Source organism: Bos indicus, chromosome 8 (assembly GCF_029378745.1).
Source record: "Bos indicus isolate NIAB-ARS_2022 breed Sahiwal x Tharparkar chromosome 8, NIAB-ARS_B.indTharparkar_mat_pri_1.0, whole genome shotgun sequence".
Taxonomy (NCBI): domain Eukaryota; kingdom Metazoa; phylum Chordata; class Mammalia; order Artiodactyla; family Bovidae; genus Bos; species Bos indicus.
Window position 1 is genome coordinate 111,737,693 of NC_091767.1, and position 27,170 is coordinate 111,764,862.

The 27,170-nt window shown below is 50.5% G+C and overlaps 1 protein-coding gene and 1 long non-coding RNA gene across 26 annotated transcripts in view; one reads left to right on the forward strand and one right to left on the reverse strand.

Annotated features, from left to right (window-relative positions):
* MYT1L (myelin transcription factor 1 like) overlaps positions 1–27,170 on the forward strand; it is a 398,154-nt gene that overhangs the window by 146,483 nt on the left and 224,501 nt on the right. The gene's annotated exons all lie outside the window — the stretch shown is intronic.
* Positions 12,659–25,810, reverse strand: LOC139184669 (uncharacterized). Of its 2 annotated transcripts, none has more exons than XR_011568249.1 (3): positions 23,461–25,810; positions 19,804–20,014; positions 12,659–16,544 (listed from the first exon to the last, which is right to left on the reverse strand). It is a non-coding gene; the product is annotated as an uncharacterized lncRNA (long non-coding RNA). The 2 variants fall into 2 exon arrangements; XR_011568248.1 differs by having other exon boundaries at positions 12,660–16,544; positions 19,204–20,014.

The window sequence follows — 27,170 nt, forward strand, 5'->3', positions numbered from 1 at the left end:
CGGCCTCTGGCCAAGTGTCACGGGCCCTGAAGGTGGTGGACTCTTGTGGGTGTGACGCACGCTTGGAGGCCCCGAGGCCGACGGGAGAACAGTCACGGTGACGGCAGGAGCACGACCAACACTCACACCCGCCCTGACCGCGTCTCGCCCCCGTGGGCTCCGGTGACGTCCAGGAGGCCCTCGGGGCACAGCGCCAAAGGCAGGGCACCCACACCTGCGCTCTGATTCCTGGATGCGGCTACCTGTTCTCTTACCCTTCGAAGATCCGTGTGTGGCCCTTGGGGGATAATCCATATATATTTGCTCTGAGTGTGTCACACTTAAGTTCCTGGGCGATGAAATAAAACAGTAGATTGACGTGAACAGATTAGCATTTTAAAATGGGAGCATGTGTGTGTCATAACAGGAGTTTCTGGGACAAAGGGTAAATCTTCACATGCCTGTCTATAAGAGGAAACGGTATAAATCATCAGACAGCTTAGATCGGGGGCCAACTTTTAATACGAAGGGCCAGGTGGTAAACACCTTAGTATTAGCAGGTCCTGTCATCTCACCACTGTTGTGAGAAAGGAGCCAGGATGACAGTCAGCAAGAGCTCGGGGCCGTGTCCCAATAAAACTTTATTCACAAAGTTGGTGGCAGGTGGCTCTGGCCCTCAGGCCAGGATTTTACTGGCCTCTCAGTTCAGTTCAGTTCAGTCACTGAGTCATGTCCGACTCTTTGCGACCCCATGAACCGCAGCACGCCAGGCCTCCCTGTCCATCACCAACTCCCGGAGTTCACCCAAACCCGTGTCCATTGAGTCAGTGATGCCATCCGACCATCTCATCCTCTGTCGTTCCCTTCTCCTCCTGCCCTCAATATTTCCCAGCATCAGGGTCTTTTCAAATGAGTCACATCTCCGCATCAGGTGGCAAAAGTATTGGAGTTTCAGCTTCAACATCAGTCCTTCCAATGAACACCCAGGACTGATCTCCTTTAGAATGGACTGGTTGGGTCTCCTTGCAGTCCAAGGGACTCTCAAGAATCTTCTCCAACACCACAGTTCAAAAGCATCAGTTCTTTGGTGCTCAGCTTTCTTTATAGTCCAACTCTCATATCCATACATGACTCCTGGAGAAACCATAGCCTTGACTAGACAGACCTTTCTTGGCAAAGTAATGTCTCTGCTTTTAAATATGCTATCTAGGTTGGTTATAACTTCCTTCCAAGGAGTAAGTGTCTTTTAATTTCATGGCTGCAGTCACCATCTGCAGTGATTTTGGAGCCCCCAAAAATAAAGTCTCTCACTGTTTCCACTGTTTCCCCATCTATTTGCCGTGAAGTGATGGGACTGGATGCCATGATGTTAGTTTTCTCAATGTTGAGCTTTAAGGTAACTTTTTCACTCTCCTCTTTCACTTTCATCAAGAGGCTCTTTAGTCCCTCTTCACTTTCTGCCATAAGGGTGGTGTCATCTGCATATGTGAGGCTATTGATATTTCTCCGGGCAATCTTGATTCTAGCTTGTGCTTCCTCCAGCCCAGCATTTCTCATGATGTACTCTGCATATAAGTTAAATAAGCAGGGTGACAACATACAGCCTTTTCGTATTTGGAATCTTTTGCAATTTGGAAAATTGTCCAAATTGTCCTATTTGGAACCAGTCTGTTGTTTTTCTTTTCCTATTTGGAACCAGTCTGTTGTTCCATGTCCAATTCTAACTGTTGCTTCCTGACCTGCATATAGGTTTCTCAAGAGGCAGTTCAGGTGGTCTGGTATCCCCATCTCTTTCAGAATTTTCCACAGTTTATTGTGATCCACACAGTTAAAGGCTTTGGCATAGTCAATATATCAAAAATAGATGTTTTTCTGGAACTCTCTTGTTTTTTCTATGATCCAGCAGATGTTGGCATTTTGATCTCTGGTTCCTCTGCCTTTTCTAAAACAAGCTTATAGAATGTGGTCCACTGGAGAAGGGAATGGCAAACCACTTCAGTATTCTTGCCTTGAGAACCCAAGAACAGTATGAAAAGGCAAAATGATAGGATACTAAAAGAGGAACTCCCCAGGTCAGTAGGTGCCCAATATGCTACTAGAGATCAGTGGAGAATTAACTCCAGAAAGAATGAAGGGATGGAGCCAAAGCAAAAACAACACCCAGTTGTGGATGTGACTGGTGATAGAAGCAAGGTCTGATGCTGTAAAGAGCAATATTGCACAGGAACCTGGAATGTCAGGTCCATGAATCAAGGCAAATTGGAAGTGGTCAAACAGGAGATGGCAAGAGTGAATGTTAACATTCTAGGAATCAGCAAACTGAAATGGACCAGAATGGGTGAATTTAACTCAGATGACCATTATATCTACTACTGTGGGCAGGAATCCCTTAGAAGAAATGGAGTAGCCATCATGGTCAGCAAAAGAATCCGAAATGCAGTACTTGGATGCAATCTCAAAAACGACAGAACGATCTCTGTTCGTTTCCAAGGCAAACCATTCAATATCACGGTAATCCAAGCCTACTGGCCTCTAGTAAACATCTAGATAAGAGCTCCTGAATGGTTGCTGTTGCATGTGGGAAAGAGGGTATAACTCTGACTCTCTCCTCAAATTTTATTACTTGCAAACTCACCCAGTAGAGACTGCAGGGATGACACTCCATAGACAAGCGCTTGGCTGGCGTGTGAGCCAGGGAGTCAGGGTGGAGCCTACCCAGAGTCTGCAAGAAGGCGGAAGAGCAGCTGTCACGCCTGCCGCAGGCGGGGCAGGCCCACGAAACCCGTGGGGTTTAGAGGGGACAACACTTTCTAGTGATTTCGTCCCTTTATCAACTGGCTTGCCAAGAAATATCCTGAAATCATCCTGAAAATCATGTGGGTACAAAGTCAAGTGAAAACAAGCACTGGACCTGTGGCCCCCTCTGTACACACACGGGCTTGCGTGTGTCAAGCCTCACAGCAGGAGAGCTGTTGTGTGATGTAACCAGTGACGCCCCTGTGGCTCCGCGGCACTGTGTACCGGGCCGGGCTACGGGACAGGCAACACCGCACAGGTTGGTGAAACGTGGGCTTCAGTTTGTGTTTCCAAATACTCTGTAACTCCAAATATATAGTGTTCTAGTCGTTCAGTTGCTAAGTCAAGCCGAATCTTTGCAGCCCCATGGACTACAGTACGCCAGGCTTCCCCATCCTTCACTATCTCCCAGAGTTTGCTCAAACTCATGTCCCTTGAGCTGGTGATGCCGTCCAAATACACGCTGTTGTTGTTTAATCGCTAAGTCATGTCCAGCTCTTTGCCAACTACGTAGACTATCACCCCAGAGAAGGCAGTGGTGCCCCACTGGGCACCCCACTCGGCACCCCACCCAGTGCTCCTGCCTGGAGAATCCCATGGACGGGGGAGCCTGGTGGGCTGCAGTCCATGGGGTCGCTGAGGGTCGGACATGACTGAGCGACTTCTCTTTCACTTTTCACTTTCATGCATTGGAGAAGGAAATGGCACCCCACTCCAGTGTTCTTGCCTGGAAAATCCCAGGGACAGGGGAGCCTGGTAGGCTGCCGTCTATGGGGTCGCACAGAGTCAGACACGAATGAAGTGACTTAGCAGCAGCAGCAGCAGACTATAACCCACTAGGCTCCTCCGTCCATGGGATTCTCCAGGCAAGAATACTGGAGTGGGGTGCCATTTCCTTCTCCAGGGGATATTCCCAACCCAGGGGTCAAACCTGCATCTGTGAATTGGCAGACGGAGTCTTCACCACTGAGCCACCGTGGAAGCATGTATATATTTACATGTTGTGTCCCAACATTCTTGTAAGAAAGGTATATATATTTACTGGGGGTCAGAGGTGGAAGGAATATTTAATTTTCACTTTATGCCATTATTTTCCACTGAGTTTCCTGGAGTGTGTGTTACTGTGTTAAATGTGATTCGAGGCGTTCAGTCCTATGCAGCACCTTAGGCCTTTTCCGTGAAGCACCACACTGCCTGGGGCCTTCCTTAATGCCATCTTTTCTTTGCTTGGCCCCACCCCTCCTGCAAAGCTGATGTCCATAAATCTGCAGACACTAACCCTGCTGCCTGGAGCCCATGTGTTTTCTGGAGTGTTTCTGAGCCTGTGTTTCCTACAGGTACCAGTGAAGGGAATGTATTTAACCCACATTTAAAGCCAATACATGCCAATTTTTTCAGCATTTTATTTACTTTTGGCTGTTATGTGTCTTTGTTGCTGCGCCACTTTCTCTAGCTGTGGCGAGTGGGGGCTACTCCCTCGTCCCCAGCGCCAGCCCCTCGCTGCAGCGGGATCTCCCGTCACGGAGCCCCGGCTCCAGAGGGCGGGCTCAGTGGCTGCAGCCTGTGGGCCCAGCTGCCCCTCAGCCTGTGGGCTCTTCCCAGGCCGGGGGTCAAACCTGTGTCGCCTGCGTCGACAGGCAGATTCTTAACCACTGGAGCATGAGAGAAGCCCCTTGTTTGGTTGGTTTTTTAAATTATAAAAAAAGTTAAATAAATTACTACAAGCATCATCCATACACATAACTGTGCATTTCTGTAACATTTTTGACTCAGCTGCTCCGTACAAACAGTAGAATTAGGGAATTCTGCCGCATATCTGTTCACATTTAACCCTTTAATGGTAAGGGGGCACATATACCCCCCAAAACACACCACAGACTGTGGAAAGAGCTGTAAGAGGGGTGTGCAGAAAGTGATAAAGTCTAACTCACCCTAAAAATGGGAGAAGCTCAGTGCTCCTGGGGAGGTCGTGTGGATTCCTGGAGAATTCACACACACTTTGCAGACAGACGTGGGTGTCATAGACGATGCTCCAGCTTCTGCAAAGACCGAGGGGTCTGAGGGTGGGGCAGGAGGGGGCGTGGCCGCCGTGAGTCGGGGGCGTGGCCGCCGTGAGTCAGGGGCGTGGCCGCCGTGAGTCGGGGGCGTGGCCGCCGTGAGTCGGGGGCGTGGCCGCCGTGAGTCGGGGGCGTGGCTGCCGTGAGTCGGGGGTGAGCTCTGCGGTGGTGAGGAAACCTGGGCGAGTCTAAACACGGCCGCCGGGAGGGCACCTGTCCTCGACAAGACGGTGAGAAGGACCGCGGTTCAGAGGTCCACGCGGTAGGCCGAGGTCTCCCCCAGGGCAAGGCTGCTTGGGAAGAGGCGGGGACAGTGGCCGTGGAGGGAGGCAGGACGGTGTGTAAGGCCGGGTGAGACGCAGACAGCACCGCACGGGACGTAAGGGACAGAACAGCCCGGACTTGAAAGCAGGAAGAAATGACACCCTCAGTCTTCCGGAATCTCAGTATTTCCATCCATAAAAAGGCTGGATGTCTTCTGCTTCGTCATCTGTTGAGGATGGCCTGAAACCACGCCCTTGACACCCAGGGCTGAGCGCCTTGGGCCCCGCTCACCCTCCTTCACTGTAGTCATTGTGATTATTATTCATAAAGAACCGAGACACACTCGCTTCGCCATCAAAGATAAGGCACAAGTAATCTGACTTACATCTGTGTTGTGCTTTCTGCTCTTCCAATCAAAGTGCCTTCTCTTGCCATGCAGCTGTGTAAAAATGAAGAAGCGCTCCACGAACTGATGCAGACAGATTTCAAGGATATTTTGTTAAAGAAAAAAGCAAGATGCCGAAGAGAAGCAGACGTCTGAACTGCACGTCTCTTTGCTATATTTGCATAGAAACTTCTGGATGGCGGACAGGAAGCCAGTAGAAGTGTCTCTGTCGTCACCGTGCAGAGCAGGCAGAATCCAGGGGGGTCTCCATTGTTTGTACTCATTCGTTTATTCATGTTTTACTTATTTTTGAGCCACACAAATATAAAGGAAGGAAGGGAAGGAGGGCCAGGAAGGGGTGGTGGAGGAGAGCAAGGAGGGGGAAGGGAGGAGACGGATGGGAGAGGGGAGGTGAGTGAGGAAGGGCAGGACCCAGCCCAGCAGCCTGTGCGATGCTGGGGACATGCGCTCAGCACCTCTAAGCAACCGCATGTCTCCCGTGATCCTACACTCCACGCACGCCCCTCTCCCTAAAATCCTGTAACTAAAAGTTTGTTTTACAAAGTATGAAACAGGAAGCTATGTCACTGCTTGTCCACCTATTCAGTAATAAAATTATAATTTCAAGGTCAGCTTTCAAAATGATTCAAGTGTTTTCTAAAATAACATTCAGGAGATAGCTATGTAATGACAAAAATTGGAAAAATATAGCAACATACTCTTTAGAGATTCTTTAGAGTATAAAAAGAAGGTGATTTTATATCTTAGCTTCATTTTTTAATACGGCAAAAGAGCTACGGAAAATATATGGGAGTAATGAGGGCTGTGAATGTGGCATGCACGTTTTCTGAAGTGATTGAAACAATAGTAACTTTCTTTTTTGTTAAAATTACTATTGGGTTGTGTAGAATAATTTTTTGCTCCCTTAGAAAATGAATATTGGAGGTTTAGGCCTGAGTAAGTGTGACCCCTACAATCCACTTTCAAAAGGTTCAGGAGAAAAAAAAAAAAAAGGTTCAGGAGGACGTGTGAATGTGTGTCTGTGTGTGAGAGAGAGCACATGTGTGTGTGCATCTGCTTAGGCCTGTGTGTGTGTGTGTGTGTGTGTGTGTGTGTCTGTGCAGGCCTTGGTGTGTGTATGTATCCGTGTGGGCTTATGTGTGTGTGTGTCTGTGTAGGCCTGCGTGTGCATGTATCTGTGCAGGCCTGTGTGTATGTATATGTGTGTAGACCTGTGTGTGTCTATGTAAGCCTGTGTGTGTGTGTATCTGTGTAGGCCTGCGTATGTGTATGTGTATCTGTGTAGGCCTGTATATGTGTCTGTGTAGGCCTGTGTGTGTATCTGTGCAGGCCTGTGTGTGCATGTGTGTCTGTGTAGGCCTGTGTTTATCTGTGTAGGCGTGTGTGTGTGTGTGTGTGTGTAGGCCTCTGTGTGTATCTGTGTAGGCCTGTATATGTGTCTGTGTAGGCCTGTGTTTGTCTCTGTAGGCATGTGTGTGTTTGTGTGTGTGTGTGTGTGTAGGCCTGTGTGTGTGTGTGTGTGTGTGTATCTGTGTAGGCCTGCATATGTGTGTATGTATCTGTGTAGGCCTGTGTGTGTGTGTGTGTGTGTGTGTGTGTGTGTGTGTGTGTAGGCCTGTATATGTGCCTGTGTAGGCCTGTGTTTGTCTCTGTAGGCGTGTGTGTGTGTGTGTGTGTGACTGTGTAGGCCTGTGTTTATCTGTGTAGGCCTCTGTGTGTGTGTGTCCATGTAGGAGTGTGTGTGTGTGTGTAGGCCTGTGTGTCTGTGTGTCTGTGTAGGCCTGTGTGCGCGTGCGTGTGTGTGCATGTGTGACTCGCACGCACCAGTACTAGGCAGTGGGCGTGACATGGCCCATGGAGGCACGAGGGAACTTGGCCGCATCCGTTTTGCTCAAGCGTTCATTTCTCCTGTGCTGTGCTGAGAGCGGAGCTGGGCAGCCCTTTACTACTTGAGTGAGGATGAGCTCTGGGTGTGGTGTTCTGGGCCGGCTCCCAAGCCGCCTAGGGAAGCTGGTCCCTGTCCAACAGAGCTTCATCCTGGGGCCACCCGACTGGCCGTGACCCCCGCCCACTGGGGGACTTTCCAGGCCAAAGCCCGTGCCTGTCACAGAGCTGCCAGTGAACTCCAAGTCCGAGGCTCCTTCCTCCCTTGGGCACTGCGTCTTCTTGTGTGGTGTCTGACTAAGGGAAATAACCGGACCTGCATCCTCAGTGTGATAATGTGTATTCGTGGGACTGCAGTTGGAAAGGCCCACGACGACACAGGAAGTTCCTCTTTGTGAGAAGCAGTGTGTGTGCTCTCGTGAAAATTCCGTCTATCATCCATAAATAGTTTATCTCTGTCTTTCACATGCTCTGGAGTTCTAGGCAAAATGTCAAAGCTGTGTGAACCCCGTCTTTAATTCATTCTCACACAGAAAGCAGAAGAGACTGTTAGTGTCTGAGCGCCCCGGGCACTCATGGCGCGGTTGAGCTGGGTCTCCATCCCAGGAGCGTGAACAGAGCAGGGAGCCCGGCCTCCCCGGGGACAGACGTGGGGTCGCGGTGAGCGTGGGCCCCGCTGCTGCCCTGAAGCCCTTGCACTGGTTCCCTGGCACATGGGCCGCTGCAGCCACGGGGGGCGCAGAAAGAGGCACAAACAGCCCCAGAAGTGATGGCCTGAGCAGTTTATTCAAAGGATCTAAAAACCAAATGGAAGGAAGGAAGGAAGGAAGGAAGGGGGAGGAGGACAATAAAGATCAAAATACAGACCGAATTCTGTAAGAAACAGCCAACTAAACCATTTACCTGAATGGCCTTCAACACTCAATGTTATTGCATCATTCTTGTAAAGTAAAACAAACATCCTAATTAGCCAAATTTATCAAGAAGGGCTGGATTGTGGTCTCTGTTCTTTGTCCAGGGCTCCCCTAGGTGTAAAGAACCCACCTGCCGATGCAGGAGATACAGGAGATGCAGCTTTGATCCCTGGGTTGGAAAGAGCCCCTGGAGAAGGATATGCAACCCACTCCAGTATTCTTGCCTGGAAAAGTCCATGGACAGAGAAGCCTGGCAGGCTCCAGTCCATGGGGTTGCGTAAGTGGGACACACCTGAGTGAGTGAGCACACACACACATTCTTTGTTTTCAGTATCTGTAAGAAAATTATATTTATATGAAATATAGGTTTATATCTCTAAATTACAAAAATAGGTGCTATGCTGTAGAAATATGCTGAGATTATATTTGCTGCATTAAATGTTAGCCCACCTATGAAAATCTGTGAGGGGAAAAAAGCGTCTCTCCATGAGCAAGATAAGCTACAGTGTTGCTTTTTCCGCTGATACTGTGAAATCCAGGCCAGGCACCTTGTCTTCTTGGCTGGACTCCTCCACTGAGCCCTGGACAGGCCCAGCCGCAGGGTGGTGGCCAGGATGCCACAGTCAGTGTGTTTGTTTGCATTGCTTGGTGTTTTGCTTTTCACGACGACAAGGAGATGATATAAATTCTATTTCAGTTGTAAATCTTTAAGATGCTGTTTCAGAAATTTCCCACTAATGATTTGCTCTTACAAAAAATGCAAATAAGTGTAGCTGGGGCAAGTGGGAGGGTGGTCAGGAAGCCCTCCGCCCCCAGGAGCTGGGAGAGGCTGCAGATCAGATCACCCTGAGCATCTGTCACAGTAGAAAGAGGAGGTGCCGCCAGAGTGGACCTGGGTGTGTGCAGTGTCTGAGCAGCTCACTAGCGTCTGAGTCAGTTGGGATGGCCCGGCTGCTTAACGAGGGACCCCGGAATGAACTCAGGAAGTGTAACGTGTACAAGCGTGCTTCCTGCTCTAACGTGTGCAAGTGTATTTCCTGCTCACACCACGGCCCTGCTGCAGCTGGGGAGCCTTGTCCTTCCTCCAGCAGCTCTGCCATCTGAGCTCACGGCTCTAGAACACGGCAGGAGGAGGTCAGTGGGGAGCTGAGAAGTACAGGGTGTGTGGGGCCGGAGTGAACCTCCCGTCTCTCGGAAATGAGGTTCCAGACCCAGTCCTGCCTGGAGGGGAGCTGGTGAGCGCAGACCCCCTGACAGGGACCCCGGCCCCAGACCCATGTCCTCCTGGAACAAGTCGGCAGGGCTGAGTCACCTGGACCGCCGTGCGTCCAGACCACGGTGCATCTGTACAGACCCCCGGGGCATACGGACACACGCGTCCCACGGCCCCCTTCCTGGTTCCACTCTGTCCCCGTAAGGTCACGGGTGCCATCTGGCCCACAGGCCTGCCTCCCAGGGAGGACGTGGACTCGGCTCTGAAGGTCATTTCTGTTCCCCTCAGATGCGCTCAGGCTGATTCGCCCCTTAAACACCGTCTGTGAACTTGGAACTTGCTCAACGCGGGTTCGTCCTGGGGATAGACCATCACGAGAGTGTCTGTTTCTGAAACAGCAGGCCTGGCCCTAGCCTCGAGCTTTTCAGGGCAGCTCCAGGACCGCCTACCTGAGCATCACCTGGGGTGACTGTTTTCTCCATAAATTTGTGATCACCATCTGTGACCTATTATATCAGTGAGGGCCCGAGTGTGAACTTTTTCAATAAATACCCCCCAGATTCTTACTGCGTCAATGAAGGCTGTTTGTCCTCACCATGGCCGCTCCTCAAGCTGGTGAACCCCTGGCTCCCCACGCCCCCTTCTGCACCGTGACCCCTGGAGGCTGGCTGCCCACCTCCACCCTCTTCATGCCCGCGGGCCTCGCGGGCCTGGTCCTTCTTCTTTCCTTAAATCTCATTACCTGTGATCTGCGACCTGGCAAATATAATTACTTGTCCTCTCTTTAACATTTTCTAAAATCTTTTTATTATGGGTAATTCAAAGAGTAGCCAAACTCACTTTTTCTACACCCCACCAGCCTTGCCTCCCAGACGTAGGTTACTTTTGAAGCAAATACACATGTTGTGTGTAATTTTATCTAGAGATACAGCAGTATAAATTGCTAAAATATGAAAGTTCTTTTTTATAAAAGCATAACCACCTACCAAACCTTAAAAAAAAAAAAAAAGGCTTCATTATCATCAACTATTCAGGCAGGACTCAGAGTTCCAAGACTGTCTCACAAGCTTCTTTGTGGAGTTTGAGTCACACTCGCGCTCAGGGCCTCTTGCCGGGTGACTGCAGCACCTCCTCTGCCCACACGGGCGCCCCCCTCTCCTCCTCCCATGTAACCGCAGCGGCGAAGCTGCCCGCTCGGCCTGCAGAAGGCCCGCCAGCTGGACTGGCCGATGTCGTCTCTGGGTGTCACTTGCTGTATTCCTCTGGCCTCTGCACCTCTGCAAACGGCTGGATCGGAGGCGGCGTGAGGCTCAGCTGTGACTCGTGTGTCCCTGCTTCATCAGAAGGAGAGGGAAGCCCGTGAGGCCTGCTGTCCCCGCCTGCATTGCTACGCTTGCGCGGGGGTCACGCGTCACCAGCCTATCCATCTGTTAGAAAGTCCCCCGCCGTCCCTTTCGGTTGGTGATGTTCATTACTGCCCCCAGAGCTTCTTCAGGTTACAGAGCGCCCTCCCCCACTTACCCTCACTCATTTGCTGGAGCACTTGCAAAAGGAGACGCTCCCTCCTCTGCTGTGGGTCTCCTTTTCTGTAAGAAAACACAATAAATCCTTCTGCCCCTTGACCCCTTTCCCAAATAGTCACATCCCTTCTCTTTCTATGAGGACTGTAAACTCTAAGTGGGAAGGCATTTATTTGAGAAAAAGTTGGTATCTCAGGAAGTTTTCCTAGTTCTTGTTAAGCTTGCATCGTCTGACTTTTGTACACGTTTATACTGACGAGGACAAAAAGGGTGGGCCCATCACAAGCCTTATGTGCTGTGTGGTTGGCACGTACAGTGTCTCATTAAAACCCCTCCACAGCCATGAGGGTGACGCTCCGATTCTTTCTGTCTGCAGTGAGGAATCCAAGGTGTGAAGTGAGTGGGTGGGGTCTTGTCCACGGTTGTCCACCTGTGAAGTTGGAGCCCCAGTTCTGAGAGCTGGTCCAGCTCCGAGCATGGCAGACTGTGAACTCATGAGCGTCTTCCTGCATGTCTGTGGGGCGAGGGGAGGACAAGGAGGCACTGCCCAGAAGGATGTTTAAGGAAAAGCCACTCCCAGCCATTCCCTGAAGGGAGTGCAGGGGGTTAAGGGGGTAGCGTCTGGGGTTTAGGGTCATCTGGGTGGTTAACTGGGCTGGAGGCTGCTGGGGGCTCCAAGTCCAGAAGTTGCTCCTGGCTTCTCCATCCCACAGGTATACTTGTTTACACAACAGAAGGTCAGGGGCCCCACAGATTTGTGCAGGGGACACATGCCCACCTGCTGAAGCATGGCGTTAAGTGTTGGCTTTGTTGGCAAGCGGGCATGGGTGTGTGCAGGAGGGGAGCTGGCCCGAACACAGGCAGCACCTTCGTCCCTACTTCCAGAACACCTGAGACCTGGAAGGGAAGCTCAGGCCACACACACACACCTGCTGTGCAGGTAATTTCAGGGTGTTTCCAGCCCTTCAGGAGGACATCCCCCACCACCTCTTCATGCACACCTGTGACCCTAGTGAGAGCAGTCATGTTGTATGGGGTCTGCTCAGTCTTGGTGCCAAGCGTGCAGAAGAGTCCCGAACCCTGGACTGTTGAAGCTGCTTGGAGCCAGCAGTCACCCTGGGACTCCAGCCTCAGCTCCAGCCCCCTCGCTGTGCCCGTAGTTCAGGTGAATGGCCGCTCCATCGGCACCATGCTGGCCCCGCTGGCTTCCCCGGGTGTTTCCCAGGCCTGAGATGCTGGCTCGGCCTGACTCTGGGACACAGGTCCCAGGAGCATCTGCTGGCCCTGCCCTGGCCGTTCACTACAGCCGTCTGTCCTTATTAACTTGAGAAACAAGCCGGAGGACTCCTATCATGCTCTTAGAAGTTCTTTCAGACGTTAGATTACACTTCTTCCACAATTATAGAGTGAAAGTCACTCAGTTGCGTCCAACTCTTTGCCACCCCATGGACTATATATTCCATGGAATTCTCCAGGCCAGAATACTGGAGTGGGTAGCTATTCCTTTCTCCAGGGGATCTTCTCAACCTAGGGATCGAACCCAGGTCTCTGGCATTGCAGGCAGATGCTTTGCCAGCTGAGCCACCAGGGAATCTCCCACGATTAAGGCCATTTATCTCCCTGCCACCAGTCCCAGGGCTGCAGTGAGCAACAGAACAGCCTGTAGGTTAGGGTGCAGACTCCAAACACTCTGTCCCCTGACTCCCAGGGAACAGATGCTCTGGCTCCACCTGTCACGGGAAGACCGGGAGATGACTCACTGCCATTGCTGCCTGTGGCTCCATGTTGATGTTTATGAGTGGTTTCAAGTGTGTGCACACGTGTGTGTACGCTGCGTGTGAGCCAGTGTGCCTGTGCGTTCATGTGCACGTTATGTAAGGACAGAGAGAGGGGGCAGGGAAAGCAGAGCCCTAAATGAGAACGGAGCCCCGTACACTCATCCAAATTCAGTTGGAGTCAGCACAGCGATGGAGGCTGGCTGGGCTTCGGCTCTGGCTCGCGTGTGAGGGGGACCGGGTTCTCACCGGGCCTGTGGGTTTTGTGGGGAGAAGCCCAGGGGTGACGGCCTGGAACACACACATTCCCGGTGAGGTGACTCCCTGCTGGGTGCTGCTTCACGGCTCCCTGTGCACCTGCCAAGTCTTCCCTTGCAGATCTTCTCCCAGGAAACGAGGACAGGGAATCAGAAGCTTTTTTACTTAAATCTGCCTGCAAGAGCCAAGGCGTATTTAAGATTCATCTCACTGACAACACTCCAAAACCCACTGGCAGGGCTCCGGTGTGATCTGGGCGTGCCGTTCACTGCTTTGGCTCACAGGACAGATGTGATGCAGGAGAATAGAGCTTTAGGGACCGAAACCACCTCAATGCAGCCTTGAGAGCTGCCAGCCCACCCAGACGGTGAATACAATCTTCTCGAGGTCACTGGAGAGAGAGGACTGGGACCCAGAACAAGGACCCAGGTGTAAAGTCCCTTTCAGGGCTCAGTGTGTAACTCACATCTGAAGTCTTTGAGATTCTGAAGATCTGCACAGCAGTTCCTTCGTCTGCTTTGGTTAAGGTTTATGGAAATAAGACCCAATCTAGTCCTAAGAGAGGCCCTGACTACTGTTGACAAATCTCAAAGACTAGCCAGTGTGATAACAAGCTCAGCATGAAAACACATTTCTATAGCAACAGACATTTTCTCTTAAATTAAATGAAAGCAAAAGCAAAGCATCCTATCCTATAAGAAAAGCATATAAAATTATAAGAAGGAAAACCATGGCATTTTTGCTTTCTTGGAATAGTCAGGAAATGTGTATGGTTTTCTCAATTTCCATCTGGTGTCTTTTCTCATATGTCCAATGCATATGTCATCCGAACTTCTCATGAGTTCTGACTTTGTCAATAAAAAACATATTAAAAATGGTGTTCTTTGTGAAAATCATAGTAAAATTGAATGTATGAATGTGAGAGTTGGGCAATAAAGAAGGCTGAAGAATTGATGCTTTAACTGTGGTGCTAGAGAAGACTCTGAGAGTTCTTTGGATAGCAAGGAGACCGAGCCAGTCAATCCTAAAAGAAATCAACCCCGGATATTCATTGGAAGGACTGATGCTGAAGCCAAAGCTTCAATACCTTGGCCACCTGATGTGAAGAGCCAACTCATTGGAAAAGACCCTGATGCTGGGAAGATTGAGGGCAGGAGGAGAGGGGGTGACAGAGAATGAGACGGTTAGATGGCATCACTGACTCAATGGACATGGGTTTAAGCAAGCTCCGGGAGTTAGTGATGGACAGGGAGGCCTGGTGTGCTGCAGTCCATGGGGTTGCAAAGAGTTGGACACAACTTAGAGACTAAAAACCAACAGCAATGATTAAATCAATATTAATTACAACTTACTCTCACTACCTGCCATTTCCCTTAAAAGTGACAGGAAACTCTTCAGAATGACAAGATAATTTCATTAAATGCTTGTCTTATAGAAGTCTAGTCCATGGGCATATTAAGTTTGCTTAATTACTTGATAAAATGATAGGCTACTTGATATATTCTTATTAACTAAGTTATGAATAATGATAATAATGCTTCCTATCCATCTATCTATATATATCACTTTTCCTTTTAAAAGTGCTCTCACTACACTACATGATTTCATCATAGAGTTTTAAGAGCCGATGTAAAACCTAAAAAACAAAACTGATAATTACTCTTACAATTTTAGACAGTGCATTCACTATCAGGATTATTTTTTATTTTATAAAAATGTCTTCAAATTCCACGTTTCTGAATGACTGAGTAGCCATAATATCTAATTGGAGCAGTTACTTAATCAGCATTTTAGCAGAACACATATTTTGCCAAACCATTTTACCATGATCAAAATTCTGTGGTCCAAGATGGACTTGATAGAAATGGATAGAAATGAGCAGCAAAGAAAAACAGTTTTGTTTTCACTAGAAATCCTGACAAAGTTCAGTTAGAACATGCTTTCTTTTCCTCGTCTCCCCCAAGATCCTCCGACTGGCCTCCTGTCTCAACAGGGAACACTGCAGCATCTTAGTCCCCACCAGGACCATCCGCTCTGCCTTGAATGGAGTCTCTCACGTGCCGTCAGGCTGCCCCAGGGCCCAGAAGCCGGCTCTGACCCCAGAGTCCCCTCCTCTGCCCTGACCTTTGCAAAGTGAAAGCAGACGTCAGAGGTTGAAAACCAGCCTCATGCTCTTTGGGAGGGATCAGAACACTTTAACGGCTCCAGTGAATCAAAATAAACTGCAATAAATCCCCAATCTACATTTAATTTTTAAATTAGACATTTTTCACACTTGCTCATGAGAATTGAATGGTATGACATTTTTGAAAACATTTTACATGAAAACATGTAATTCTCAGTCAATTTGCATGTGCTTATATAGATATTTGGGAGTAGACTCCTTTTGTTCTGGTCAAAGCATGATTCCTTTCTTGGGGTGCTCTGGAAAACCAGAAGACCACCTTTTCAGGAAACCAGATTTCTGCCTGGTGAATCCATGCTTTGTGCTACCTTGATGTTTGAGGATCCAGGTGGTAGCCACCCTGACCTTGAGATGAATAACTAATTTCTGCCACCTCCCCCTGCCTGTTAGCTGCTGAGAACATGCTTTTCCTTCCAGGTTGCAATTGAAAACACAGAGGCCCAGAGATACATGCAGGCCTTATACAATCAAATAGATGTCCTGAATCCATGAGCTATAATTCAGAAATTATAGCTGAATTATAACTCAGAAATATCCTCTTAGGAGAGCTTTCCAGCCTCCTCATTCTGAATTTTAAAAATCATATTTACAGGTTTTATGTGCAGTTTAGAAATCCATTTTGTGCCAAGGAGCAACATATTTGAAATAACAATATTTTGAAATCTATGTGTCTATCTGTCTTCTCTGCTCCAGATACCTGTTAAGTGAGTTGATGTTTATTCTCACTTGATCACTTTTGAGGGCCTAGAGATATTAGCACCTCCCTTTGATCACTATTGAGGGTCTAGAGATGGTACCATCTCCCTTTCATGGATAACAAAGTGAAGCTTCAAAGAATGAAGTCGCATAGGTAGTAAGTGACGGAACAAGGTTTTGAACAACCAGATGCCCGAGACCAGCATCCACTGTCAGAAGTGAGAAATGACACTGACGGAAAACAAAGCTGTACAAAGTTGACATCCGAAGTGGAAAGTCAAGTAGTCTGGGACCTTTGTGAGCAGAGAAAGTGGGTCCAGACAGCTCCACGAGGTGCCAGCACAGGACAGGGGAGATGCCGTAGGTCACCGACGGAGGCTTATCCAGGGTCCAGTGCACAGTATTTGCTGAGTAAGAAGGCTTAGAAACTGAAGACAGTATATTGCCCTGGAAAGATCAAGGTTTTTGGCGTCAGACAGTCTGGGTCCAAATCCTGGCCTGGGACGGATGGCGGCAGGCAAGTGTGGTTTCATAATAACACGGGCTGACCTTAGGGAGCCTTCTTTGTTTGTGGGTCCTCAGGAAGTGGTGGGTTATCTATAGACAGAGAAAGTGTTTATTGGAATATAATTGCTTTTCACTGTTGCGTTAGTTTCTGCTGTATCACTTTGTGAATTAGCCACATGTATTATCTCACACTGTTTATCTTAAACATAGGACTCCAGAAGCACCGTTGGGTCCTATCTAAGTGTTCTGAAGGACAGAGACTGTAGCCTTGTGGACAATAAGTCCATTCATTTTAGCATCCAACACTGACACCGAGCCACTTCCAGGAGGAAAGTGACCTTCCTTGGGTACTTTTGACATGGGAGATTATAATGCAGATGAACTTTTATTATTTTACCAATTATAAAAATCCAACCCAATACTCTCTGAAGAAAGTCATCCTAAGCAGAGACCTTTGAGCCTGACTATAGCATTTCATCCTTTAGGTGATCAATCGATGCCTCGTTAATTTCCAGTGCCAGAGTGTATCACTTGTAATTTCCTAAGCCATCGAGCTAGTAAATCTTAATTAATGTAAGTATTATTTAGGCAGAGTGGCTCAGCCAACAGGTGGTGAGTGGGTCTCAAGCCCCGGGGTAAGGAAAAGCACTTTGGAAGGCTTCTTCTTCCATCACAGTCTAAGTAAAATTAAGCCCTTCCAGTATAAACGCACACGTAGGAAGCAAAGCATGGTCCTCTCACCGCGATGTCTGCTAAGCTGCGATGCCTCCACTGAAAGTTATAAAACTGAACGTGGACAGTCGAGAAGTACTCCAGACCCTCCTAGGCTGCACCCCCTTCACAGCCAATCCCAGGCCCTCTCCCCTTCTGCTCTGCCCCCCTCCCCGCTCCCCCTCTCACCCACGTGCTCCCGCCCACAGGATCCCTTTCCTCAGCCCTCAGGTTCATCTGCGTGTTCTCCTATGGGCCCCTCCTCCCACCTGGTCACCACCTGGCCCCCCGGAGCCGGCGCACAGTGGGTCCACATTGCTTTCTCCTTCAAACCTCTTCAAAAGGTGGTTTCAGCTCTTCATTTTGCCTTCAGTCTTCCACGGACTTCCTGAACCTCCTCCAGCTTCAGCCGAACTCATTAATGTCACTGAATTCTGACTTCCGAATCCAATTTACATATTTTAAATCCATCTTGATGGGCCTCCCATCAAAGTGCAGGCAACACCACTGGTCACGTTTTAGCGAGATTTCCTGTGCACCCTCCCCTCCCTCTCTCTTCCTTCCCTCCCTCCCTTCTTTCCTTCCTTCCTCTTCCTCCCTCTCCCATTTCCTTACTTCCTATGGGCACATTTCTCACGTTGGAAGCTTGTTTGTGTATTTTGCATCTTTGAATAAAAATAAGACTGAAACTGTTAAACCACTCAGATAATATAGGGAACTCCAGGTGTTGGAATGGAACAGATATTTGGATGTTATTAATGTTCAAAACAAATGAGCATTATCTAGGATGTAATTCCTAAGAAAAAATTCACTTGTAACAAAGCTGGGGGCAGGGAGGGGGAGGGGGGGCGGTTCTGAGGCTTTTTTGGAAAAAAAGCCAAAGTCACCAGGTCAGAGAAAGAGAGGGCTTGCCGACTTCACCTCCAAGCTGCGCTTTCTAAGTTAAATATTGACTTCAGTTCAGTTCAGTCACTCAGTTGTGTTCAACTCTGCAACCCCATGGACTGTTGCCCATCAGGCTTCCCTGTCCATCACCAACTCCCGGAGCTTGCTCAAACTCATGTCCATCGAGTTAGTGATGCCATCCAACCATCTCATCCTCTGTTGTCCACTTCTCCTCCCACCTTCAATCGTTCCCAGCATCAGGGTCTTTTCCAAAGAGTCAGTTCTTCACATCAGGTGGCCAAAGTATTGGAGCTTCAGCTTCAGCATCAGTCCTTCCAATGAATATTCAGGACTGAATTTCTTTAGGATAGACTGGTTTGAGCTCCTTGCAGTCCAAGGGACTCTCAAGAGTCTTCTGCAAGGTTAGGTAAGTAAACATTGACTTACTTTCCTGCATTACCAAGTGTATGCAGTGGATGGACACCGAAAATCTGAATTAGATTTCAGTTACTAGTGTTAAGAATGGCTCCATTTGCTTTAGTTTTAAAATATGTCCAAAAGTTGAGCTGAAACCTAAGTTACCAGCAGTGTGACAGGTTGGCTCATCTTTTATCTGAAGGTCTTCTCTGCTTCCTGGAGGGATGACCCAGGCCCGAAGAAGGGAGCCCTCAGGGACTCCTCACAGCCCAGCCTCGCATCTTCCTAGGGATAACTGAGGCCTTAGACCTTGGCTCCCCACTCACCCCCTCAGTCTCAGCCTCCCCTACAGGGAGGGCGGGTGGAGGGCCACAGGGTGGGAAGGGAAAGCAGGTGGCAGACGTGAACTCCGGTTATTGTAAGAAGTGGACGGTGCAGAGGCTGAGGTGAAGACGGTGGGCAGCTGGGCTGGGCTGGGTAGTGGAGGCCTGGGTGTGCACTGGGAGCACCGTGAACCCGCGGTGACCTTAGAGATAGTGGGCGCAGGTGAGCCGCACTGCAGACATGCACACGGGGGTCTGCAGCATGGCGGGGCTCAAGTCTCAGCCCCTCACCCGCAGCTCAGCGTCCTGCCAGACTGACCACGTGCTCTCCTGCTCCCTGCGGGGCTGCTGAAGGCAGACGAGCTGCACAGAACCACTCACTGGGCAGATGCAGGGTCGGGGGATGGGGGTACCTGTCACACCGGCGGGGGCTCTGAGGGGCTCGGGGTTCGGCCTGTCCCAGCCGCTCGGCTCCGGCGCCTCGGGCACTGGCATCCACCACATGCTCAGCAGTGTGAAGACACGTGGGCCTCAGCAGTGACGTCCTCGCAGGGCTATGTGTGTCCGAGCGGAGCCTCCTATCTGTGAGAACGGCTTCCTCACGCCCACTTCACCCCAGCGGCATCGCAGGGGCAACTCTGTGTGCTTTTTATACGATAATAACTTGCTCCTCTCGAGGATATAATCAGGGAACAATCACTTGTTTCAGGGAAGGGGTGAAAGAGCAGGAGGGAGGCAGGGAGGAAAGAACGAGAAAGGCAGGTAGGGGAAACACGCAGGGTACAAAGCCCAGGGAGGTTGTCTGTGGACCCAAGTCCCCCCCCGCCCCCGGTCACTGGGCCAAGGGACACATCAGATCCCAGCAGCAGAGCGAGGCCGGTTCCAGCTGCTGGAACTGACTGGACCGAGGAGGGGACAGGGCAGTCTGGGCAGTCTGTGAATGACGGGGACACCATCTGTTTTTCCTTGAATGACCCGGGTGCCACCAGGAAGCCACCCAGGGGAGCACTGACCCTTCGGTGGTCCACCTGGGGTGTGACCTTGGGACACGATCTCTGATGCTGGCACGTCCTCTCGGGTTTCCAGTGACCAGGGCATCGCAGAGGACAGACGGGGAGGCGGGCAGCCCTGCCCTCTCTCCAGCTCTCCTGGGCCCTGCCTGCTCCGGCGGTCTCGTTTGGGAGCCACGTGAATCACAGCTGTACTCAGGCTTCTTCTTTGTGCCTGTAGTGGAGACATCATTGTCACACATTTCTGCCACTCTGCTCGATTTTCTAGTAACTTACTCGGGACCGCGAGGCCCTGCAGAGTGTGGGAGGTGGACTCTGTGTCCCCTCAGGTCAGAGGGGAGCTCTCCCCTCAGTGGCCCCTCACAGCTGCTTTTGACCGATTCTCTATCTGGCTCTTAAAATGACAGATCCAGCTGGGGTTTGAAGTTTGTGATGTCTGTGTTTCTCTCTTGAGGGGGAAGGGAAAAGCAGAGTTGTTAAAATTCAAAGCTGGACCGGCTGCTGGTGGCCAGAGGGCAGCAGATGGGCCCGTGTCTCAAGCAGCAGCGATGCGCTGTCTGGTGAGGGGTCCCAGGTGGCCGGAGCAGCCACCATGGCCCCAGCGGTCCCGTTGTGACGCCGGCATCCAGCGGCCACCGTTTCCGCTCTCGGAAGAGTCAGCAGCCTGTCTGCAGGCTGTCAGCCTGTGAACCACAAACCTGCCGCTCCAGTCCTCTGGGGCAGAGAGAACCCGGAGTCCTTGGGAGTCACTGTCAGGTCACAGCTGAAATTTTCTTGGCAGGATCAGTGGCTCCCACTGAAAAGGACGTGTACCCGAGCAGACTGAGCTGCAGGTTCCTGTGACTCACTCGCCTTCAGACTCCAGAAGGCCAGACCCTGCCTGGGGTGCAGCTGACGGGCCGGTGGCCCCCCCACTCCCCCCGTGTACCCGCCCAGGGCCATTGCCAGCCTGCGGGTGCCGCTGTGCGCTGTTCGGGGCTGCAGCCTGAGTCCTGCCGCAGCTTCGACAGCCTCTGACCCTGGTGCGGGCCTGAAAGCCTTCAGGCTGCAATGGCTGCCTGACTGAGGGCTTCATTATCATCAGGAGGCGAGTGTACATCGGACGTGATTTGGTCATGGAACGTTCATCTCCAAAATGCCTCTGTCTGAGAGATTTGCAAGCCCTGGATCTTTTCAAGGCTGCTAGCAGCTGGAGTTCAGCTGCAGCTCCCGATGGGTTTTGAATGCTAATCACTGCGGTACCCAGTTGTGGCCGAGTCTCATTGCTGAGGGAGACCATCCATCGTGGAGCCGTCACGAGGCTGCGATGGCTTCAGAGGGGAGGTAACAGACAGTGTAGATCCGTCCGTTCCTGCTCCAAGTGTCACACTGACAAGAGCCTCATATCTAGAGCAGGCGGCCTTGGGGGACGTTTAAGGTCACACCGGGCCGTGTCTGGAGTTTTGTTGCAGAAGCACTGCTATCAAGCAACCGTGTGTATAATACGGTTGCTGTTTAGATGGGTGTCAGCTCACTGATTAATCTAGAGCAAACGCAGGAGGAAAATCAGAGAAAGCACGGAAACAGTGGGGCAGCTTTACTGTCAGACGTGCTGTTCACGCCAGTAGCACTTATATGCCTGAATCCCAAGGACAGTCCCTGGGCGGCTGCACCTGGTCAGGACGCAGGGAGAGCCCGCAGCCCTACAGACACCTGGTCAGGACACAGGGACAGCCCGCAGCCCTACAGACACCTGGTCAGGACACAGGGACAGCCCGCAGCCCTACAGACACCTGGTCAGGACACAGGGACAGCCCGCAGCCCTACAGACACCTGGTCAGGACACAGGGAGAGCCCGCAGCCCTACAGACACCTGGTCAGGACACAGGGACAGCCCGCAGCCCTATAGACACCTGGTCAGGACACAGGGACAGCCCGCAGCCCTACAGATACCTGGTCAGGACACAGGGACAGCCCGCAGCCTGGTCAGGACACAGGGACAGCCCACAGCCTGGTCAGGACACAGGGACAGCCCACAGCCCTACAGATACCTGGTCAGGACACAGGGACAGCCCGCAGCCTGGTCAGGACACAGGGACAGCCCACAGCCCTACAGATACCTGGTCAGGACACAGGGACAGCCCGCAGCCCTACATATACCTGGTCAGGACACAGGGACAGCCCACAGCCCTACAGACAAGCCTTTTCACCCATCTAGCTCCATGGCCACGCGTGCCTGCAGGGGTGGGTGAGCAGCCACGGCACTGCACAGGGCAGGCTGGGTGACTGCTCTCACCAGCCCTGAGAGGCGGCCCCAGGAGGGCGGGGCTGGGTCCTTGCCACCCACTCCTGGTACTCGGGCATCACTGCCAGCCCCTCTCCACCTCGGGCATGCGTGACGGGGAAGGCATTTCATTCTGACCCTAGCATCCATCACAGCCGTTTCCTTGATGTTTAAAAGAAGAAGATACCCTAATCTCTAAGCCAGACTGCATAATACATCATAAAAATTACTTGAAAAAATATGAAACACGCTCTGAACATGCTTATTCAGCTGCACAGCGTCTGTGTAACTCGGGCTGTGCTCATTAGAACCAGCTCCAGGACTGCCAAGTCTGCCTCGTGGTACCTATGACTGTTTTGTCAACATAAGAAAATAAGCCTGAAAATATTCCAGGTTGTCACTGGCTGGGTGGGACTGGACAAACATTTAGGTTTCCTTATTTTCTAGATAGAAAGGACAGAAGTCCTCTGGACAATGATTCATTTTTTGAAGTAACCGTTTTATAAAAATCCTTGCATAGCCATCTCTGTGCATCTTATTTCAACACTCCTAAATTACTGTCAGTTTTAAGCCAAACTTATGCAAATAATGCAAATTTATCAAAACTTTATATTAGATTGTATATACTTAGAATATGTAAATACTTGTATGTGAATATATAAATATTTACATAACATGAATGTATAAATATTTACATATAATTATATTTATATTGTAATAAATAGTATCTCAGAGAAGGCGATGGCACCCCACTCCAGTACTCTTGCCTGGAAAATCTCATGGATGGAGGAGCCTGGTAGGCTGCAGTCCATGGGGTCGCTAAGAGTCGGACATGACTCAGCGACTTCACTTTCACTTTTCACTTTCATGCACTGGAGAAGGAAATGGCAACCCACTCCAGTGTTCTTGCCTGGAGAATCCCAGGGATGGGGGAGCCTGGTGGGCTGCCATCTATGGGGTCGCACAGAGTTGGACACGACTGAAGTGATTTAGCAGCAAATGTATCTATTCATCTAGGGATTCCCAGGTGGCTCAGGGGTAAAGAATCTGCCTGCCAATTCCAGAGACATGGGAGACACGGGTTCGATCCCTGGGTCAGGAAGATCTGCTGGAGAAGGAAATGGCAGCCCATTCCAGTATTCTTGGCCTGTAAAATGTCATGGGCAGAGGAGCCTGGTGGCACAGAGAAGGACATGACTGAGTGACTAAGCACGCGTGCATGCGTGCGAATAGCGTCTATATATGTTTATGTGCCTTGCATTTTTTTTAAGTTTATACCCAAGTCACCATTTCTGGTCTACCTCTCTGGCAATATATGTATACATAATTAGGTTTCCTCTGCCTTTTCTTTATCATCTTCTCTTTTCGTTTTAAAGCTGTGCACCAGTCTTCCTAACCTTTCTATTTAAATCCAGCCCCGTGGAAACCTTTTTTATCCAACCAGTACGCGGCAGTGCAGTGGGTTCAGAAGCAGCAGGAAGAAAGCCATGAAGACAGGGCTGTTTTGTGGTTTGCTTTCATCTGTGCTGCTATTTAGGTCTCTGCTTCACACACAAAGGGGCTGGAGTGTCGGAAGGATGTTCTGCCCCGTCAGAGGAGGCCAGGACCGGTCCTCACGGTCAGGGAAGGACGCACTGCAGGCTCCCTTTCCTGTCCCCAGGGCCACCTTCACTGCCCCGGGCCTCTGGACATTCTGTGTTCTCTTTACATCATAATCTCCCTGAAGGTCACTCGTTCAGGCCAAGCACTGGCTGTGAGTCCGAGGAGACCACACCTCAGGGCACGTGCAGGAGCTGCCCAGGGCCTGGCTGCTCTCGGCCCACAGCCCTGGGGTTCACACAGGTTCTTGCCCTCCCAGTTGTGTGTGTGCCTCTCTGTGCATGTGGATGTGTGTGTGTGTATCCTTTTTTAAGACAGAAAATATAAAGCTAACTACGATCCGAGATATTATACTCATAGAATTATCTTATTTTCTCAGTTCAGTTCAGTTCAGCCACTCAGTCGTGTCTGACCCTTTGCGACCCCATGGACTGCAGCACGCCAGGCCTCCCTGTCAATCACCAACTCGTGGAACTGACACAGACTCACGTCCATTGAGTTGGTGACGCCATCCAACCACCTCATCCTCTGTCGTCCCCTTCTCCTCCTGCCTTCAATCTTTCCCAGCATGAGGGTCTTTTCCATTGAGTCAGTTCTTCGCATCAGGTGGCCAAAGTATTGGAGTTTCAGCTTCAGCTTCAGTCCTTCCAATGAATATTCAAGATTTCCTTTAGAATGGACTGGTTTGATCTCCTTGCAGTCCAAGGCACTCTCAAGTCTTCTCCAACACCATGGTTCAAAAGCATCAATTCTTTGGCACTCAGGTTTCTTTATAGTCCAACTCTCACAGCCACACATGATTACTGGAAAAATCATAGCTTTGGCTAGATGGACCTTTGTTGGCAAAGTAATGTCTCTGCTTTTTAATACACTGTCTGCATTGGTCATAACTTTTCTTCCAAGGAGCATCTTTTAATTTCATGGCTGCAGTCACCATGTGCAGTAATTTGGGAGCCCCCAAAATAAAGTCTCTCACTGTTTCCATTGTTTCCCCATCTATTTGCCATGAAGTGATGGGACCGGATGCCATGATCTTAGTTTTCTGAATGTTAAGCCAACTTTTTCACTCTCCTCTTTCACTTTCATCGAGAGGCTCTTTAGTTCCTCTTCACTTTCTGCCACAAGGGTGGTGTCATCTGCATATCTTACTTTCTATCTAGTACATTTTATTTTTCTAGAAAACATTTACAGGGATGATTACACAGTGAAAGGTGTAATTCATTAGGATATTCAGAGTCTGCCAAGCAGGAGAGGCACACACGTCACGTTTACTCTGCACCGAGTGAGCTGTGGCCTCAAGACAAGGCTCCCCCGTGAGTGTCAAGGAAACATTAAAAATGCGAGAGCATATTGTAAACAGTCTCCCTCCTCTGGTCCTTGAAAACTTATTCCAGCAGATCTAAGTACACGACCAGGGCATTTCCAACCTCCAAGAGCATGTCAGCATATCATGTCTTCCCAAGTCACGGGGAAGGTCATCGTGGGATTCAGCCAGAGATGCCCCATCACATCTCTTACCTGCAAACTGTTATTTCCTGCTTTTCCTCCCCAAGCTGATTAAGTCCTAGCCTTAGCGATGAAGTGTTAGAGTTTTACTCTCTAACCTTCCTACTCACTCCTATTTCTTGAAATAATTACAATGGATTGGGTTGTACCGTGAACAATAAATTGTTCCTCTATTTCTTGCTGCAGAGTACGCAGTGTCCTCTGACGCAAGGAATGGAACATGTCCAGACAGACAGACTGGCAGCCCGCCTGCTTGCCAGGCGGCAACGAGTCAGAGTCTGTCCGAGGCTTCCAACCCGAAGCTTGTCCTTCCCTGAGGTGGTGGGGTCGGGCGGCCGTCGGGGACCTGAGGGGCGCTCCCCTCAGACTGAGGTGGGGCGGCCACCGGAGGACGCTCGGGCCAGGCATGTCCTCACCCACAAACGCCAGCCAGGCTGCAGGCTCCCCTGAGGCAGCTGCAGTGCGTGTGGCGGGGGAGGGCGTTAGGTGCCCACCCCCACGCGTGTCCCCTCGAGCCCTTTCGTCCCCAGCTCTTCTCACTCCCGAGCAGCCGCGCTGGGACCCCGCCGTCGCCTCAGCCACCCACACAGGCGCTGGCGGAAAGCGCCGCCTCCGCCCAGCGCCCAGCGGGTCTGGCGGTGAGGCGGGGCGGAAGTGGCGGTGAGGCGGGGCGGAAGCGGCAGTGGCCCCGGAAGTTGTCCGTCCAGGGCCTCCCTGGCGGGTGGGACCACAGGAAGCGGAAGCAGGCAGGGTCAGCGGTCAGGCCCGGCTTTCTACCTCAGAATCGTCGAAAGTGATGAGGTTTGGGTTTGCCCTGTGTGAGCTGGCAAAGCGGCGGATGAGGCGGCCGCAACTCTCGCACGTGGGGCCCTGTAGGATTTGGCTCACAAGATGGAGCAGGACCACCTGGGCACATCTCCTGACCATGAGTCCCCCATGCCCACCTGCCACCTTCTCTACACGGAGACAAGGGTGTGTTCCCCGTGATCCCTGCTCAGGCAAACGAGCGTTCTTACAGCCTCTGCAGAGTGAGCGATGTGCACATGCGCGTGCCCGTTTACAGCAATGGGACAAGCTGCTGCTGCTAAGTCGCTTCAGTTGTGTATGACTGTGCGACCCCATAGACGGCAGCCCACCAGACTCCTCTGTCCCTGGGATTCTCCAGGCAGGGAGACAAGAGTGACAGCCAAAGGTTGTTCACGGAGGAAGACGGGCCAGCCAGCACACTGTCCCTCACCCTCAACCGTATCCTTGTTCATCTGAGGTCAGCGATTGGTTCTTTAGAAGAGACGGCTGCAAGGAACAGCAGATGACATGCTGAATCTAGAAAGGAATTCACGTCATCCTGAAATAGAACTTAAACAGGCAACTGAGAGATACAGTGATCACACCATATCTGTGCTGTGCAAAGAAAGCATCAGTCAGTCAGTTCAGTCGCTCAGTCGTGTCCGACTGTTTGCGACCCCATGAATCACAGCACGCCAGGCATCCCTGTCCATCACCAACTCCCGGAGTTCACTCAGACTCACGTCCATTGAGTCAGTGATGCCATCCAGCCATCTCATCCTCTGTCGTCCCCTTCTCCTCCTGCCCCCAATCCCTCCCAGCATCAGAGTCTTTTCCAATGAGTCACCTCTTCGCATGAGGTGGCCAAAGTACTGGAGTTTCAGCTTTAGCATCATTCCTTCCTAAGAAATCCCAGGGCTGATCTCCTTCAGAATGGACTGGTTGGATCTCCTTGCAGAAGCATAAATGACATTAATTCTGAACTTTTGAGAAAAAATAGACAAAAACATTTTTAAGGAACGATTTTATTTTCCTGTAATGCCTAGGGGTGGGGGAAGCATTTAACTTTCAGTAGACTAAAACCAGAACTTCACAGTAACAGATGAAAACATACTTAGGTTTTTTGTTAACTTTTAAAATTCTCTGAAGTGTGTCACTGATTCCAGAAACTCTGTGGCGTCTAAAAGTTGTTCTGTGACCTTTCGAGAACAGGCTT